Source organism: Otolemur garnettii, unplaced genomic scaffold (genome assembly GCF_000181295.1).
Source record: "Otolemur garnettii isolate 467f Iridium unplaced genomic scaffold, OtoGar3 scaffold00079, whole genome shotgun sequence".
In the NCBI taxonomy this organism is placed as follows: Eukaryota; Metazoa; Chordata; class Mammalia; order Primates; family Galagidae; genus Otolemur; species Otolemur garnettii.
In genome coordinates, this window is record NW_003852474.1 from 7,625,973 (window position 1) to 7,643,872 (window position 17,900).

At 40.7% G+C, this 17,900-nt stretch overlaps 1 protein-coding gene across 1 annotated transcript in view; it reads left to right on the forward strand.

The window, feature by feature from the left end:
• The window catches only part of AFF3 (AF4/FMR2 family member 3), a 529,930-nt gene that overhangs the window by 204,469 nt on the left and 307,561 nt on the right, over positions 1 to 17,900 (forward strand). The window lies entirely within an intron of this gene.

Here is a 17,900-nt window from a genome sequence, read left to right on the forward strand (position 1 = left end):
TCCCTCCACACCATTCTAGGACAGGAGAAATCTGGTGTTGAATGCTGGGCCCCCCCACTGAGGTGGGAGGTAATCTTCTCAGATGGGAGGTCTTTATTCTTCATCTCACAAGGTTCTTTTTCATGCTCAGGATGTTGACGTGTTTGCAACAACCGTAACAGTCCATAGGAAGAACTGAAGGTGAGGAAGAGGTCGTGATAATGTTCACTACCTGAGTCAGTGAGGGGCAGGTGACAGCACCTGTGCCGTGTTGTCTCAGGGAACTAATGTTTGCTCTAGTACCTATGAGTGCAGGCGTGTTTTCGAAGAGACTCCCCATAAATGACATAAAATAATACAGAACTATCATTTAGAAATTTGCATTTCAGAATTTGTAAATAACACTTTAGTTTTAAATTGTCCAGACTAATATATTGTACTCTAAATTTGTGTCAAATTCAGAATGTCAGCATCTCAGGTATGAAAAAATGTTGGTAGTTATACTGGATCCATACAGAAAATAAGAAATAGAGAAGTAATTTCAAACGTGTTTGTAGAGTTCTCCAGACACAACGTTAAAACAACTTGTCAGGGAGAAGGCAGCAGTGGTGTTCTTTAAGCAGACCATGTGGAAAGGAAATTCAAAACAGAAGAAAATGACTTAAGAAAAATGATCCCTGCGAATCTAAATCATGGAATTAAAATAATCACTGTATTAAGTCAGTAGGTGCAAATGACGTCGGCTTCTAATATTCTCCAGGCAGTTCTGTAAATAGAAGAGAGGAATGATAGAGAACAGGAGCTGACAGATTTTTTTTTTTAGTAAATATTTCAGGTTTTGTAGACTATATGATCCCTGTTGGAGCTACTCAATGCTGCTCACGATAGAGTAATGTGAAATCCACCACAGACAAGTCAGCACAGTTCCAATAAAACTTTATTTACAAAAGCAGGTAGTGGGGCCACAGCATAAATGATAGTATGCCAGTAAAGGGTGAAGTAATATTATTTTTTAATTTCTTAGTACTTTAACCATTGAAATTATGATAGTCTTCAACATGTAAACAGTAGTATAAGGCTTGGTCATAGTTTTACATTTGTTTTTCTGACTCTGGATAAATGGCACAACATTGTTCTAAAACTTATACTGGAGGTATTGATTGCCAGACCAGGAGAGTTTTACATTTATAGTCATTTGAAATCCGAGAACCAATGCAAACACAAAACCTGTAGATTCCAAGGGTCTTTGGACTTAAACTTTTTTTGTGTCTTAAGTGGCACTTTTGTTGAGTGACAGGGTTTATTACTATGGAATTTAACCTGGGAAGGTTAAAAACAGTTAAAAGTTCAAACCAATAACATTAATGTGTACTGAGAGTTTACTATGTGCCAAGAAAATAAAAGGCAGGTCTGGATAGGGACTTGCCCAGGTAGCCAAGGAGTGGTACCGCTTAAAAGGAGAACTTGGGAATGTTGACTCCCCGCATCCCAGAAGCTCCATCTGCTTTGGATATGCATGTTCCCGCCTACTTTGAGCAGCTGATACCCTGTCTTACTACACTGCAGGTATAAAATGCTGTGGTGCTCAGTAAGCAGAGTCCCCAGGCCACTCTCAGCAGACTGTCTCTTGCACACCTGCTGCTGTGGGTCGGGGGAACGTGGTGTGGACAGAGCTGAGGTTTGGAGCAGATAGATCAGGTGGTCCCCTTTTAAGACCTCCAAAACCTGCTTTCCTTTGGAGGCCCTACCCCATCCTCAAGAATAGATTAAAATACACTCATATGTCATGTGAAATACACTTTGTAAAAATCCTTTAAAATTTTCTAATGGGCTTTTTATAATTTTGCTTTTGGAGTTGACTATGAGTAATTCATTTAATTTACAGTTGGTTTCTCTGTAATCATCAGTCAAACTCAAGAATTCTTAGAACGTGGGAAAAAATTCTATGCTACATATTATTTTCAAGTGTAATGAATTTTGTAATGAATACTAAATGCAACAATTAATAAAAATGACTTAATATGTTTTTAGACATTTCATTGCACATTATTAATTTTGTCATTCTAGCTTTCTCTTTTTATTCTGAAGCCTATATATTTTCCTTCTAAATGTCTCACATATTTGTGTGGGACCTTCAAAAACTGGTAGGCATTAAGCCCAGTAACTAAGAGATAAGAGTGATCCCAGGTGTGGATACAGCTGTGTGACACTGGGGAAGGAGCTTCTAAACTCTGTGAGCTGTCACCTCCCCCACTGAGGTTGTGTATCCTTTCATGGTGTTGGATGAGCCATCCGTCTGCAGTTGTCCCAGGGACTAAGATGGCAGGTTCCACACCCACCCACCTGCACCTGGAGCAGAAGTGAGGGGAGCCTTTAATTTCCAGCTCAGTGTCCTGACAGGCTAGGTGGGACCCTGGCTGCCTTTGCTGTACATGAACAGGCTGTGACCCTCTCATCTAACTGCCGCTCCTTCCCTCCTGCACCAATCACATGTTTTTATTCTGTATTTTTGATGCGTTGACATCTTGAGGACTTGTTGACCCGTAAGGGACTGCCCTTCCCAGGGCCAGCTAATTCCTAGAGAGAGCCAATGACTGGCCTGCTGCTGCCAACAGGCCTTTCATGTGCAAAGCCACACCCCAACCACCTCCTGTATCCTTTATTGGGCTCTCACTCACTGGGCTGCTATCTCCTGCCCTGATCAACCCAGGGCAGAGACTAGGTAAGTCAGTACATCCCCTGTGCCCCAGACCCTACTGAACATTACCCATGTTCTTTGCCATGGAAAATGATAAAGGCTCTTGCTCACATTTCTTCTGCTCCCTGTACCTCCTTACCTGTCTCAGGTGCTTCCCCATGGGCCCCCACCCCGTGGGAACTGTGAATAACAAACTCCCTTTTCAGTGCTCGTCATTGCCTGACCTGTTGGCCCTGTCATACCTAATTTTTTTTTTTTAAGACAAGGTCTTTTCTGTTGCTCAGGCGAGAGTTCAATGGTGTCATAGCTCACTGTAACCTCAAATTCCTCGGTTCAAGTAATCCTCCTGCCTCAGCTTCCCAAGTACCAGGGACTACCGGCATGCTCCACCATGCTGTTTTTCTCTTTTTTTGTAGAGATGAGCTCTTGCCATGTTTTCCAGGCTGGTCTCAAACTTTCAGCTTCAAGCGATCCTCTCACCTTCGCCTCCCAAAGTGCTATGATTATAGGCATTGAGCCATTGTTGCCAGCCAATTCCTACATAATTAAACCTTCATTTTAAAACACCTCCACAGCCCTCAGTTTGGTTGTCAAGACACCACCCCTGAGGAAGGCCAGCCCCAGGGAATAAGGAAACTAACTCCTAGTCTGCTTGGGTCCCTGGGATGGAATTGGGGAAGATGTAGCTGGGAGTCCATGGATCTTGCACCTGGTAGGCCAGACTGAATTGGAGCATACTGAAGCCTGCCCTCTGACACCCAAGCTGTTTGAAGGGCAGTGGGCAGGGCGAGGCAGTTAGGCTACCACGTTGTAAGAAAGAGCAGGAGTCACATCGTAAGGGCATGCCGCTTCCCTCCTGCCGCAGGGCTTCAGGCCTCAGGCCGTCCTAGGCAGGTCTTGATTTGTTTTTGTCATGAAATGCCAATGCTTGTATATCAATCAGTTGCTAAAAGTCTGTGTTATTACTGCTGATTTCTTCCTCTCTCTTCTTTACTACATTTACCATGAATTTTCAGTTGAAGTAGATAACAAGGAGAAATGATTCGGACATATAAGGCCAGTTATGAGAACCTGAACATTCATCTAATGACAAACCCTATCTGTTCCCTAAACTGTATAAAAATCAGAGCCCTTCTCTGCCCTGATACGTCTCTTGCTGTTGCCTCATGGGGTAGAAATAGCTATGTGCAGTTTCCCAGGATGTTCACGGAGCACCATGGGGTGAGCCAGTATCCTGTGACCGCTCCTGGGGCACAGAATATCTGGGCAGAGGAAGAGGAGGGAAGGGGAAAGCACTGTGGGGAGAAGACCGAATGGGGAGCACAGCTATTTCCGAACTTCCCTGAGTCTGAGGGAAAGGACATTTGTGTTTTCTAGTGAATGAGGAAGGAGCAGATTACCATTAAATTGTTGAAGCTTAAATTCCAGGGCTCCTAGGTTGCGTGGTTCTCTTCCAAGGCCCTCTGCCTAATTTTGTTCTCACAGGTTGTTTGGTTTTTTTAAAAAGATAGTTTTCTAGCTTTCAGGACCCAGAAAACCTGCCACTGCCCATGGGAGGGGGTTATGTAGCTGTTATGTGATGTTTTTACTCCTTTCATATAAATCTGTCATGGTGAGAGCACGTGTTGAGATGGCATGTGTCAACATCATTCAAAAGCAAGTGGCACCGGCACCTCTTTTAATAGGTGCATTTCAGATATATTATTCATAACATCTTAGAGGACTGACACTGAACTCTTTTGCTTTTCTTTATAAGATTCAGATCAGTTAAAAATCCCTTTGGAGCCATCATGATGGTACATGCTATAGTCCCAGATGTCAGGAGGCTGAGGTGGGAGGATCTCTTGAGCCCAGGAGTTTGAGGCTGTAGTGAGCTATGATCTTGCCCGTACATAGCCACTGTATTCCAGCCTGGGCAATACAGTGAGACCCCATCTCTAAAATCAAAAAGAGAGATATGTTTGGAATATGAAAAATAAAGAAAAGATTGATAAATCAGTGCTTTTATGTCTAGACAACATGTCTGTCCTCCTCCTAGATTTTAAGCCTAAAAATGAATTTTTAAAGGTTTAAAGTCTGTGGTTGCATCGTTATTTTTATGACAGTGAAATTAATTCTTCTATCTATTACTTGAAACCGATGGAGATTGACGATCCAGTTTTCTTACTTTAATGATGTAAACGCGCTGAAAATGGAGATTCTGCAGGATAAAAATGGTGCCGAGACTGCTATTGATTAAGCGTCTCGTTGGCTTTAATGTTCAACCCTACTAGGCCTCTTGGGCAGAAGGGAGCCCAAGAATAACATTGCTGACATTTCCTTGAAAAGATGCAGTGCTTTAAGCAAGGCAGCTGGATGCTTTAAAAAAAAAAAAAAAGTGCAGTTTTGAAGTACATGCTTTAGTCTTTTGAGAAGTATGAGTGATTATATACATAAATGAGAGCGCTCTTTAAGTTGGGTTAAATGTCTATCTGAAGTACTTAAAAGTCATTGTAAGAGTGATTTTCAAAAACTGCTACTCATACTATTTTTAAAAATAAACTAATGAACTAGGAAGAAAAAAGAAAAAGGTAATATACTTATCTCCAGACACCAGGGTAATTACAACGTCTAATTTGAATAAACATTTCTAGTCTCGTAGACTAGAAATCCTAACTGTGTATCTAAAATGTGGCTTTTAATATAAAAAACAAAATGAAATACTGTTTTAAAATGGCAAAGTTCAAACGGTATGCATATGTTAATGCTTCTGTTGAACAGTTTTTACTCACTTGGAATTAGATATGATATTGTTCTCCATGTCTGTGCTTTATAGGTGAGTTCTTTTTAATTTATTTCGGTGCTTTCATCTTCTACTCTTCATTTGTTCTCAAATTACAGTGAAGCTTTGCAAAGTCTTATTTTTAAGAGGTACGCATTCCCATCTCAGTATTTTACTGGGAATACACATTTTCATCCCTTGCTTTGAGATTGCCTGAAGTATTCTGAATATTAGTTTCATTACTAAAACATTTGATGCAGAGTTTTCACTTTGACTGACAGTGTTTGTGAAGTCAATGTAATGCTTACTGATTTTGATTACAGATAGTAAGTGCAGAGAGCTGGTTCTTAGGATCCTGAATGTTTAGTGTAGCATTTAGGGACATGCCAGTTCAGAGCCGGGCAGACCTAGATGGAAGTCTGTCTACTCCCCCTACAACTGGGTGACCAAAAGCAATTACTTACCTTACTCAGCCTCCTTTACTCCCTTGTGAACAGGGCGTAGTAATACTTGTCCTATAAGGATGCCATGAAGGACTAAATCAGATCACGTATGAAAAGAGATGAGCCTTTTATAATAAGGCCCTGTACTCTTGGTAACTATTGGAATAGTTTAATGATAAGTACAACAGTAATAAAAATAAATATTTGTTGAATGCTAACCATGTTCCAGATACTGTATTATGAACCAGGATTATACCCCCCCCAAAAAAAGCATAAGTCCTCACATTGAAGAGCTTATATTTTCTGGTAAAGAGCACATTTATTTAAGTGATTAATTATATTCTAATGTGATAACTGCATTCCTAGTAATTTATTCTGTGGTATTTTGCGAGCAAGGAATAATGTGTTGTTTTAAAAAGATAATCAGGTTCATAAACTAAGCAGATTGTCAATTAACAAGCACAGTGCTAACACTGCCTCGAACGATTAGTTATAAAAAAGGTTAAGGGTCTTGTAAAATTTATTATCTTCCTTATGTAAAGATGATTCTAGTAGTAGTAGTTGGTGTTTTTTTCCCTATGATTTCGTGTTTCCAAAAAGGAATGATGAGGAAACAGTGTAGTAATTTTATCTCTTCTGGACTTCAGAATAGATTCTCTGACTTGGGGCTGCCTTTGCAAGCTGCTGTTTGCCTTGGACCTCTTACATTGTTTTTCTAGAAATTGAGGGTAAATTGAACGTGACAGAGGGCGCAGGTGAACAGATTAGCTCAGCTGTCTCCGGTTAGCACACCTGCTGCCTCTGGGAGCCCTGCCCCAACAGAGGGCAGAAGTGCTTCTGTCTCAAGCACAGACTAGTTCAGCTATGTAAGATGGTTTAGTCATCCCATTAAGGAAGTTAAAGGTAAGTATGATGAAATTTTTACAAATGAGGAGTAACTGGAAATTTTATTAAGGGAAATGCATTGGTTCCCATAGGAAAAGGTGTAAGTCGAAGTCAGTGCTTTTTAAAGATGGTTTTTCTAAACTAAAGTCTATAAAAAATAAAACTTCTAAGAAAGTGTTCCAAATTAATATAGTAAAAATTTTCACTAGTGTTGTTCTTCGGCCATTCAAGAAATCTACAAATGTGATCATAGAATTTCTTTTGCAGCATTCTGATGTAATATATATCTGCCTTATTGTCAGTAATTTTTTTTGGGTTGGCTGATAAAATATCTTCCATAAGGCATAGCACATAGGCTCTTAAAATGGCTATAGTCCAATGGACCTAAAGTAGTCCAAAAGACACTTAGGGATTTTCCTTTTATGTTTTTTGAGCCAGGCAGTAGGGGACTGTGGATGCTTATTTAGCTCTGCTCCTGGGCTAGACATCATGGAAATAGGCCCAACTTGCTTTAGGAGGCTATCTGACCTTGCATGTGCATCATTTTTTCCTGGAAAAAAAAAAATTGCAATGACTCCAGTGTGTATGTTTTAATTTAGTTGTGAGCATCCTGGGGCTTCTGTAAGTTGGGGCTAACACCAATCAATTCAAGCAAGAGTTCCCTAGCAAGAGCTGGCCAGGGGCAAGGTAAGTGTTCTGCCAGCTTTAGAAAGCAATGGTCAGGCCTTGCTAGCATGAGTGAGGCTGAGTGCCCATGTTAGGGTCTTATAAACCACTTTGAAGTAGTAGACATATAATATGCGGTTGACTATCGGAGTTTTGAGACAGAGAATGTGATAGACTGTTAGATTATTTCACCTCCAAGAAACACAGTTCACAGGGCCCTTTCTGATTCACCTGTGCGTGTTCTTGAACTTGTTCAACTTGCCAGTGTTGCTGGGGGGGCTTCATTTGTTTCCATCCACATGGATTTTGTGTGTCTTGGTTGCTCTGTATCTCCAAACCTTTGTAACGGCCCACATGTAACTGATAAAATGTGGACAGTTTGGGTATCAAGTGGAAGGTGCATAAGAGATATGCTTGAAGGAGATTTTTAAATGTATTTTGAGGATTTAATAAAGAAGTGCACACTTGTTCCTCCTTCTTCTGATCAGTCATTAAAATAAACTAGATTCTGGACCAACTGGAAAAAACGCAGGAACATTTCAACTCTTCTAGCTTTGTGGATGAGGAAGGGAAATCTGGGAGCCGAATTATATGCTAGACCCAGAAGCGTGCTTTTTATTATCTTATTGAATAAATGAAAATTTTGTCTGCCAAGGAAAAAGAAAAGAGTAGCTAGATCAGTAAACTTTCACTGTTTATATGTTTCCTGTTCTAGTATCTCCTGGCTTTTCTCCAGACAGTAGGGGATGACATCAATCTAGTTGACAATGTAGTCAGAGAAGATAGAGAAGGCCCATCCCATGGTAGATTCCAAAGCTGACCTCATAGAAAGATCTGTCTAGAACCGAGGTTTAACTCTCCACATGAGCGTCTTCCAGTGGTTCAGGAGAATGATTGAGTTTCTTTCCTAAACAGGCGTATGATGCTATGAATGAAGAGATGTACTTCTTTTATTACCTTTAAAACATAACAAGGGATCAAGGTCAGAACAGTCCAGGCTTAAAAGACCCTGCACCCCCCCCTTGAAACTATCCTCCCTCAAATCAGCAGGGTCTGTGCACAAGCGCAGATTTAGAACTTTGGCATCTCCCTGAGACTCAGACTTCCTCACTTGAAAGCAGGAGCAAGACAATAATTTTTAAATGATTAAATTTTTGTTTTAGTCTTTACTCTGGGTAGGGCACTATGTTTTATATTTTGTACAGGCTACATGAATGGGAGTGCCAAGCATAATTCCTAAACAATCAATGTGTTAATTGGCTCAGTAAGACAAGAAGGAATGAGTATTAAGCAAGAGTTGGGATGAGGGAAAAGCCTGGAGAGGAGGAATTTGAATCAATCTGAGAGGCATCCCAGGTAGGAGGGATGAGCAGATGCTCCCAGCAGCAATACCCCGAGACTGTTCAGAAGGAAATACCCACTTCAGTCAGACAGCAGGGCTTAGTGTGTGGCTGCCCGTGGCTCTGTGGACCGTAGATTTATCTTCTAGGTGATGGAGAACCACTGAAGTTTGGTAAGCATGGAGAACTGAATGGCAAAAACCATACTTTACAATTAATGTAGCAATAAAGAGAAGTGTTTAGAAAGGGTAGTCAGTTGGCAAGCTTTACAGGAATCTTTTCTGCCTGGAGAACTTTAACAAGGTGGGAATATGCATGGATTGTTTGAGTGAATACCCTGGGTAGAGAGAAGGACTAGTAAGAGAATCAGATATGATGAACCCAGCAACCCCTAAACCAGAATGGTTCTCTGGGAGCAGTTTCCATGGTCTTCATAGCGAAAATTGACAGACGGTGTAGCCATATTTTGCTCTAAGTAAACATCTAAACTTTGAAAATCTTGATTATTAAGGAAGCAAATAAGCATGGTGACTGTGGTTAATAATGTAATATGTTTTTCAGAATCGCCAAGAGAGCAGATTGCGCCACCAAAAATCTGCAAGGGTATGGGAATGTTTGTTAGTGTCATTTAATCATTGCATGATATATCAAAACATCATGTTGTAACCTTATAAATCTATGCAGTCTTTATGTTTTAATGAAAATATGGTTAAATAAGTGAATAAATAAAGGAACTGTTACTTGCTTTTCAAAGTGGTTACCTGCTTAAGAAGGAATGAACAATGAAATTATTTTATAGACCAAGCTGTCCTGCTGTAGTTAAAACATGATGTCTATACCTTTAGCACCCTACACATTGGATAAAATGAGGAACCATTTTTCCTGTCTGCATACAAACTTCCTGTCTTCATTTGGGCTATTAAACAAATCTACACTATTAATACATGGTTACTTCAAAGAATAATCAAACATAGTTCTGTCTACATGATAAACAAGGTTCTTACAATGAGGAAAGGAGTCTCCTCAACCTTGTCTAACTTAGTAAAATTGTATTAGCAAAGATGCCTTCTGTCTTCCTGAAATTTATACTAATAAGTCCACCTTGCCTTGTTTTTATTGTCACGTAGACCTAAAGCTAAATTTTAGTCCCTCCCTGATGCAGTGGATGGCTCTCTGTTGATTTTAGATTTAGGATATTTCAGTTGGGAAGGGAAGAGAAACCACCCTGAGGGTGAGAATGAGGAAATGATAAACGAAGGACCATGTTATTTTCCTTCTCCCCGTGAAATTGTGGTTTGCCAAAAGAAAAAAAGACCTTTGAGAAATGCAGTGGTTCTCTTCCAGATGAAATTGAAGGGTCACTCCAAAGATTAATGATTCTGAGATGTTAATTCAGAAGAGAATTTATTTTTAAAGGCTGAGATTTATTCTGAGCCAGAGGATTCTGAGTTCAGCTGGGGGACCAGAGAAGAATGTATTTTATTTTTAGAGTTTTTAGTGGTCCTGTCAGTCATTTAACATGAGGCCTATTCTCGAGAATTTTAGATCAGGTTAAAAGTCTGTACGTTCAAACTGTGACATCCTTCTTCATTGGGAATTTTCTCTGAAAACCTTTAGGAGGTGGATTATTTCTTTTATATGTGAAAGGTTTTATAAGTGAGAGTTCTGTGTTTTTGTGAAGATAAGTATTGATGTGAATTCAGATTAATTATTAACATACTGCAAAAGTTAAAATGCACATATTTCACAATAGGGCACCTTCTCTTCCTTTAATTGTGTGCTGTTTTTCCTGCCTGAGGCCAAATATAAAGTTTTATTGATCTCCTAACCAAGTTTCTTCTCAGACTTCAGATGAGGCTTAAATTTTACCTTAAAATATGTGTATCATTGTTCAACATCTCTTCAGAGTTAAATATCTGTATAAAGTAGGAACTTATTTTCTTTGTCAGATGTGATATTTGCTTCATCATTTAAACTGTACCCATCTCTATCTATCTTCTTGTCCCGTTTTCATGAATACATCTCAGAAGGCCCATGGATCTATGGCATGGGCCTCTCTGTCACTGATTAGTGTTGTTCTTAAAACATAAACCAATCAATGTGCCCATCAAAATGTGCCTTATTAGGAAATTGACAGGGAGAAATAAAGTGGTCATGGCTTGGGCTTAGACTATTAATTTCTTTATGTGGCCAGCTGTCATGGTGACAGCCTTGGGCCTTGCATTGAAGTCAGCTCAATCATGTTAACCAGAAAATTCTCCACTAAAAAATAAACTAGAAGAGGATGGCAGTAGGTTACGCTGCAGGCTTTACGGTGAGCTCCTGTTTATCTTGATAGGTTCTTTCATCAGCCACACCTTTCCAAGAGCTATGCTGCCTCTCCAGAGGTGGGACATCACTGTGTACTGCTGCTAGAGAGGGAACTTCTGAAATGCAGCAGTCCCCATAAACCAGGTAGATGTCAGGGTCACTTCTAGCCAGGTCTGCAGTCAGTCTCCAGCGCCCTGCACGGACCGAGGCTTCCATGCAAAGCTGCTCACTAGCTTCTTTCTTTTACAGCTAGTTTCAGCCCTCCCTTGAGGATATTTCTCCAACATTTCAACCTCATAAAATTATAGTGTCTTTAGAATGCCCAGATTGGTTAATGATAATTTATTCTGCAGAATAGTGGGGCTTTAGAACCCCCCCTCGCACACATTAATGGCTGTTCCTTGGACATCAGGCAGACCTCAGCAGGACAATTATTTGTATCTTCATTTTATATACATTCAGCAGCACTGAGCTGGGAGCCCAAGAGACACATGGGTGAGCTGGGATCTCACAGAAGCAGGGACAGCCAAAGAATGCAAGGAATGATTTATGGGTTGCCGGGAGATAGGGTGGGGAGAGTAAGGGAAAAGGGAGAAAGAGATAGTGGGGGAGAGAGAGAGGCAAATGAGGACCAATCATGCCAAAATGAGACGTGATTTGCTGCTATTTTCCTTCCCAGTGTATTTTTCCTGGGTGCCTCCCCAGCAGAGCTGTTCAGTCACTTCTGTTGTGTGTGCTCATGCATAAATTCAGGTCAAGTACAAAACCCTGATTTCTCTATTCATCATAGGGACGGGTAATGTTCTTATCAATACATAACAAGAAATCGCAACTAATTTGGCTCATGACCTTATTCTTTTATCATTAATGGTTGAAATGGTGTTTGCTTAGCCATTAATGCATTCAGTTCGGTAAACTAAAGCTGTTTGAAATTTTCATTAATCCTTTCCCATTGAGGGTTTCCCTGCATCAAATCACTTCTGAATAAAACAGAAAAAGCAAATTCATGCACAGGTTTCTGATTTTTTCAGATCAAACATAATTTATAGGGCATACCATTTTTAAATGAGATTTGGGTTTTCTTTCTTTCTTTTTTTTTAAATCTCTGATTCCAGAGTACTAGGGAATGAATGAGCTGTTTACTGAAAATATGAATTACATGAACTTACCCCATAAAGTGTTCAAGTACAAAGGGCTTTTTTTTTTAATGAAAAAAAAAACAATATATAAGAATAAAAGTAGAAAAATGGTTTAACACCTAGCCTTTTTTTTTTTAAAAGATGCTTTTCAAATGAATCCATCTTTGCTATTTAATTTACATTTTGAGGGCTCATTAGGATGATGAATGATGAGGCTGGAGAATAAAACATACTTCCTGAACAAAAGACGATCTCTGTAGCCTAATAACATTTTATGCCAGCACTTACATTTGTCAGAAGTGGATGCTATTTATCCCTATGATTATTTAAAAATCATTTTTATTGTCCTTTGTGCTGTGTCCTCTTCTGGGAATTTTAATTCAGAGTTTGACACCTACTTATTAACTTCCGTGAAGTATGGAGTACAAAGACCCGTACTCTATAAAGAATTCTGAACAGCCCTGTTTATATTGCCTGCAGCTGTACACAAATTAGCTCAGTTTGGATTTGTTTCGATCAGAAATACAAAGCCCGTCGGAATAGCGTGTTAACCTCTGCTTCCTGCCGCCTGCCTTCGCCTGAACCAAGCGGGACTCGCCGAGTAGACAGAAGGGGAATTTTCCTAATTATGATAGAGCCCTTATGCATAAATACATTACTTCCATTTCCTTGGCCTCCTCCAATTGCTCGTCCCAAACAACACTCTGTCATCTGTCGCCACATACTGATGCCCGTTCTTTTCTCTCTGATCTCCTTGCCCAGCCTACACTTCCACTCCCACACCCTCACTATTATTCCAGATTGCTTCTTCCTGAGCCATCTGTCTCCCTGGCTGTGTGTGTTTTCCCGTCTACTCAGCGGGCTAGGTTTTTTCCAGGGTGGGTAGCACCCTTTGGAAATTGAGTGGGAGTCCTGGATGCCTGATGAGACGCAGACCAGAAACCCTAGGGCGAGGGATTCTCTGGGTGGCACGGCCGTGAGAGCCAGCCCACGCCACCTGGGCGTGGTGGCAGCGTCATCCTGCCCAACACATTCATTTCACCCACCACTTCAGAGTGTCAACGGATTTTACTTATGACTCATCCTAGAGGTTTTATAAAAGGGCAAGTGTCTGTTCTCTCTTCCCTGAGAAGAGACTCAGCCCTGACACTGATTCCAAGGCCTAAGGGTGAGTTGTGTTCCAGGGAGATGCCCCAGAGTGCAATTGGGCTCTCTGAGGGCGGGTGACGCAAAACCAGACAGTGTGTGGCTTGCTGCCACTCACTTGCGTACCACCTACAAATGTTTCATCCTAATTTCACTCCTCATTCCAGACTCATTCCTCCTTGCTTCAGGTGCTAGCAGGCTAGAAATAAAACAACCACTTAGAAAAATCCGAAGATGGATCCTTGGAATGTAAACCTTGGCACTTATTTTAGATCTCTCTAATCAAATGATCTTTGTTGCTAATACTTCTCTATTCTGCAGGGAATCCAGCTTTGAGTTATTGGTCTGGCTTCGATAGCAATTGAATGAACATATAACCATCTGACTACTTTCATTGTTATTTTAGATGATCTTAGTAAGTGCTACTATTTCTAGTTGGTCCTTAACTACTTTGATATTTTAATGAAATTTACAATGATAATTGAACTTAGCTTGTACCTATTTAAAGAGTGTATAGCAACTTTATTTGCTTCTGTGGACAGTAATTATAATTGAAAAGGACCTAAAACTCACAAGTGGTGACCACATTAAGGCTAGGGTTTCCGTACTTAAGGTACAGAACACACATGTGGTCCTTGGGCATGTTGGCAAGATGATGGTTTGTGGACCTGACCATGTGAGAAATGATGAACAGTTTTTTTTTTTTCTGTCTTTGGCAAAATACAGGAGAGTCTAAAGACCAGTTGTTTATACCCTGTTGGCTCTGAGTAACTCTCCAAAAGCTCAGAATTATCTTAGACAGGGAACCTCTGACCATTCTCCTACCCGTGAGGTAATAAATAAATTCTACAAAGGTTGCTTGCCATGGATACCTCAAGGAAATGGAGGAAACATTGATACACACGCTGTAGTTTTTATGTAGCGCTTCATTAATGTTATTAATATTGTTATTATACGTGTCCACATTTATGGAGCTACTGGGGAGTTGATGAGCACAGCTCAGAAGATATAAACATGGTCCCTATTCACAGTCTGAATTTAAATAAGCTTGAAGATGGATGGTATAAGCATAAAAGTTCAGGGAAAGGAAATGATTTCAAGAAAGGATTTCCATGAATCTGCAGAACTCATTATGGACTGTGTTGGGACGTCACTGATTTTTTTTTTGAGAGCATAAATAATAGGTGTCTTTCTTAGTCTGGAAAACAGTTTTAGAACTGCGTGTTTTACGTTTCCATCACCACGACCAAGTCTGAAATTTTTTTCAGCCCTATGAGTTATCACTTCATTGCTTCTTCCCAGCAGACTCCTGGGCTACCTGTGAGTATAGACTTTATGCACATAAAGAAAACCTGACGTCTTCTCTCTAAAGTCACCAGATTTTATGGCCTTAGGGTTGTCTAGTTTTCTTCTGTCCACCTGTAATTTAGATACTTGAAAGATAGTCCATAGATGTAAAGAAGCAAGGTGTGTAAAAAGGACTGTTGTTTAAGTTCCTGTGTGGGTCATTCAGCAGACTGTTCCCAGCAGGAGCTCTGAACCTCGTTTGTGTTGGGTGGTGGGAACCATCCCGCCAGCCCTCCTTTTACTTGGGGGGTTTCACAAATCAATTGTTGAGTGATAGTTTTCTTAAATAATTGATGGAAATGTCTTACCTGTTCTTAAATCTGTACTTATCACTCATTATGTTTTTACTTTACTAATTTTTCATAGAAGCATCGCTCCAGAGAACATGGGAATTAGTAGGTACTGACTTGAATTGCTTCTGACAGAACCCCAGGAATTTTTTTCCCCTTAATTATTACTAAAATCTACATGGAAAAATCATGAGACTTTGAATTAATTTGGAAGGCTCGGAGTGTTTAAAAATTCATCATGAACTCTTAATGTGTCCTAATAAGTAGGTTGGAATTTTTCCCTGACTCTGAAGTACAAAAAATTCTGATTAAACCTAATCACACAGGGAAGAGCCTTCTGTAGCAAAAGAACCATTTCTTCCCAAAGTTGTAATTTAGCCACTTAAAATTCAGCTGGAAGAATTTTGTTTTAAGGTCAGATTGCCCTGCCTTGATTTTTCTCAACTTAAGCACAGCTCATGGTTGCATATCACCCTAGAGCAGCTGTTCCCAACCTGTGGGTCGCGACCCCTCTGTAACAATGAAAATACATCGTGGCATTAGGAAGGTTGAGAACCGCTGCCCTAGAGGTTATGCAAACTTCCTTTATCTGCTTCTTGTTTTCTCCAACTGCTTAATCCACGTTTCATTGGATGTCTGTCTGTTCAACATAGATTTTTAACTGTTAGCATCTAACTAGCCAAGGTCGGCTAACTTAAAGTATCATGTCTGTGGAACCGGGGAGCAGTGTTGAGAGTATGATATAATGGAGTGATTTGACTGGATTCATTCATCTCACATGCATTTTTTAAGTTAAGTACCTTCCATATGTCTTTCTTATCGCTTGCTCTCCAGCTCCTAGCATAGATTCTGGCACACAGTAGGGATCAGAATTTGTTACACGAGTGAAGACTGCATTCTTTTGTCAGTTCATTTTCTTTGAATGAGAGAAAATTAACACCTAGTGTCTAAAAGTGTCTGGCTCTATTTAGCAACCTTCACGCTAGTTGCAAGCAAAGGGTATATTTTCTTCTAAACAAAGTAGTATATTATACTCATAAAAGAGTTTTATGTTTTCATTTAGTCTTTTCATTGCATCCCCAAAATAGTCAATGCTAGCTTCATGTGTTTTGTGAACATGCCATGAACTTGGGACTACAAAATAACGTTCTCTAATAAAGTGCTGATGACAGGCTCATCAAAAAGCAAATTTCCTGTGTGTGAGGCTGTTAGTCACTGTGGCTTCCACCGCCCATGAACCCTCAGGATCTTTCTTCAAGCTTCTGGTCAGCTCTTTTCCTCATTTCTCATAGTAGTGAGTGCTCTCCCCATGGACATTCGTACCTGATGTCCCCCTGACATCCCAAGTGCCTGCCCCAAAGTGAGCTCATTGTCATCTTCCCCCCACTCTGTACCAATTACATCCTCTCCTAAATCCCCCGCCTCCATGATGTCACTGTTCATTCAGCATTTCCACTCTTCGCAACCAAGTCTTGCTGAGTCTTGTTATGGTTCTTAAAGAAACTGTCTCCCAAGACAGAGGGGAAACGAGACTCTCCCAAGAATCTTTCCATCCCTCACTTTCCCCGTGGTGCTGTCCCCGAGGTTAGATCTCCCTGTTCTCTCTCTTTCTGCTCTCTCCGTCTCATCCTCCCTCTCTCACCCACGGCTTTGCTCTACCCCAGACGCTCTACCAGCCTTCTGGCTGCAGAGGCTCCAATTCATCTCCTGTTCTTTTGCCATCATTAAATCCACATTTGATTTTAAGCACCTTTCCTACTTAAAACTTTCAATAAATGCCCATTGTAAATGAGGTTGCATGGATGGCTTAGCAGAAAAATTGGAGGATAAGTGTTCCGGGTTGAGAAAGAGCATGTGCACAGGTCTCAGGAGAGGAAATATCTTTATACTTTAGAGAAGCTGAAGGAAGAACAATGGAACTAGAACACAGTAAGCCAAGAGGAAGTATTTTGGAATGAGTGTGGAGGGTTGGGGAAACTAGATTGTTTAGAACTGCTTAGACTGTGTTAAGAGTTTTGGTTTTTATCTTATAAAAAGGATTTTAAGCAAAGAGATGACGTGATCTGGTTCCTTTTTCACAAATATTCTGGCTGCCATGTAAAGAATGGAGTTGAGAGAGAGAGAACAGGAGGTGGGAAACAGGTGGGATGAGGTGAGGTGAGAGGTGATGGTACTGTAGGATAAGCTGTTGGCGTTAGAGACGGATCAGGGTGTGTAGCCATAACATATCATTCAGAGGTAGAATCATCCTCATGACTCACTGATAAAGTGAACATGCCAGTGAGAGAGCAAGTGGGTTTCCCTGAGGTGAGAAGGACAGAAGGAGGAGTTTAGGACTGAAGACCAAGAGCTCAGCTTTAGACACTTTGAGACTTCCTTGAGGGATGCAAGTGGTTGTACCAATGAGGCAGTTGGGTAAATGAGAGCCTGGAAATCAGCAGTAGATCTGGGCTGGACATACACATTCAGAAGTCAACTTAGAAATGATCTTGAAGCCATAGGAGTTCATGCCATGATCCTGAGAATGTGTGGGGCGTGAAAAGTGGAAGGCCCAGGACTGAGTCCTGTGTAACCACTAGGGACAGTAAGTGATTGGAGAGACTCTGGCAGAGGGAAATGAGAATGGGGAACCAAGAGTCACCAGCGCAGTGGAAACCTGGAGGACAGTCACCGAGAGAGCAGGGGCCTGCTCTGTCAAATGCTGCTTACAGTGACAAGAAAGGGAAAGATGGAAAACATGTTAGATTTGGCAACACACAGGTCACAAGATACCTTCCCATGGAAACTTTTGTGGAGTGCTGGAACAAAAGCCAGACTAGGATAATCTGGGGAATAAATGTCAAAGAGCACGCCTGGAAGACTGTAACCAGCCAAGCTGAATCTGAGTTTCTGTATA